The following is a 1,920-nucleotide window of genomic DNA, read 5'->3' as shown; positions in this document are numbered from 1 at the left end:
TCGTTCTGCAGGGGATGCCACAGAAAGTGATCTTGAAAGGATGATTTAGCAAATAACTTAATCAGATCAACTTCCTGATGCAACCTGGGTTCAAACCTACAACCTCAAGATTCCAAGATCCACAACCAAACCACTGCAGTCACATCCCATAAGATATAGACTTTAAATGTTACTGTCAGGTCCACGTTCTTTATTGGTTATGTTTTATGATTGAGATTRTTTGTGATTATTTTCTTTGTTTTATGTGTTATTTCCTTTTTAGCTTCCACATGTTACCTGAATGAACTAACTCATCCTCAGTCTGTTCTTCAAAGTCTTTTTATTCCTCACCCTGCCATTTTTATCTATTTTCAGTTTGTAATCAGTTCAGGTGTCTCCAATTCCTCATCAGTTTAGTCTTATTTAGTCTCTTCCTGCTGATCTGAGTTCTTTTCAGTGGCCCTGCATGTTCACTATGATTCTTCTCCTTGTGAGTTCTTAAAATTGTGAGTTTTGCTCAGTGAGTGTGTGTAAATAATGTTTTTTGAGGGGTCTTTTTAAATCTCTTGTGTCCATTGTGGGTCCTACCTCCAGCTGTGACATTTAGTTACTTAATTGTGTAGTTTTCCCAGCACGGCAGTCCAGCACTTTTTAATTATACCATAAAGTATTTGTGAAAGTCATAAACCAGATTATGATGCAGTCACAAATCTTTAGTACAAAGAATAAAAAAAATCTGGTTTAAAAAGAGCTATTACTGTCAGAAAACACCTATCAGTGTTATTTTACTAAAGCAAACTTGTTGTCTAGAGCAAACTGAAGTTATTACCAAAACAATAAAATAAACATTTTCTCACAAGTTATTTTTACTATCTTAGCTTATCTTAAAGACGAGGCTGAGTGAGATCAAATTTGGTCAACTTCTGGCTTAAAATGGTCGACTCTGAAGAATGACACAGCTCGTCTCTCACCCAACCACTGGATCATACTAATGACCCAATAATGGGCCAAACCARCCAAACTCATATGATCCAACAGCATTAACCTAACAACTGAGATCTCAAAATAACACAGAAGTTTTTAGTGTGTACTCATTAACTTGAAATTTGTGCCAAAAACACATTATACTAAAAATCCCAAGTTTGCTCAGTCTTATAGAAGAAAAAAACAGACTCATCAGGACAACAATGAAATAATTCTAAATTATAATAACAATTAAGAATGCCACAAAATAGGTATGTGACAATCCTGGATCACTGGGACAGATGAGTGTACCATTTTTTTGAGATTCAAGTGGTCAATATTCAAACTGTGGACCTATAGTATTCATTAATAGGAAAAATATGTATTTAGTGTAAAATGTTTTTTTTTTACATTCTGAGCAACTCATTTATGACTCTAAAGTGTATTTTTAAGGCCCATAAGCAGTACAATTAGATCGGATCGGTGTCAAAATTTGCCTCTTTCTATTCCAGTGAAATTGTATAACTTCTTCATTTCTCAACTAATTCGAACAAAGTTTGAATAATTTATTTATTTGATTTTAGCTGCRTTCAATAAAATGGGTTTTAATACAATTTTGGAACCATTTCGATTTTTGTCACATACCTACGAAAAGATTATTAAAATATTCAGTGGATCTACAAAAATAAATCATTCATTACTCAACACAATGAACAGTCCTCTCTGTTCTGATGAASCGACAGATTATTTCTCTGAGATGGAAGAATTACAGCCTGCAGGAAAACCCAAACATGTTGCAACACGCTTATAAAGAGGATGCACAAAACCAGTAATCTCATCAGGAAGAGAAACACTGAGCTCACCAGAACAACAGACGAGTGACTGAGAGACGCATCAAGTAGAGCGCTCCAAAGGTAAGAACTTATTTAGTTTTCTTTTCATATTTTTACTGCTTTAGCTTTAGATAATAGTTAAGAT

General features: G+C 34.2%; 1 protein-coding gene across 1 annotated transcript in view; it reads left to right on the top strand.

The window, feature by feature from the left end:
• Positions 1-426: 426 nt before the first annotated feature.
• LOC106518036 (G-protein coupled receptor 84) overlaps positions 427-1,920 on the top strand; it is a gene marked incomplete in the record, with an annotated part of 4,911 nt that continues 3,417 nt past the window's right edge. The window contains 2 exon segments of the mRNA XM_014009119.1: positions 427-469; positions 1,686-1,856.

This window comes from Austrofundulus limnaeus, unplaced genomic scaffold, assembly GCF_001266775.1.
Source record: "Austrofundulus limnaeus strain Quisiro unplaced genomic scaffold, Austrofundulus_limnaeus-1.0 Scaffold55, whole genome shotgun sequence".
In the NCBI taxonomy this organism is placed as follows: Eukaryota; Metazoa; Chordata; class Actinopteri; order Cyprinodontiformes; family Rivulidae; genus Austrofundulus; species Austrofundulus limnaeus.
Note: the sequence above shows the minus strand (reverse complement) of the source record. Positions and strands in the feature narration are given on the sequence as shown.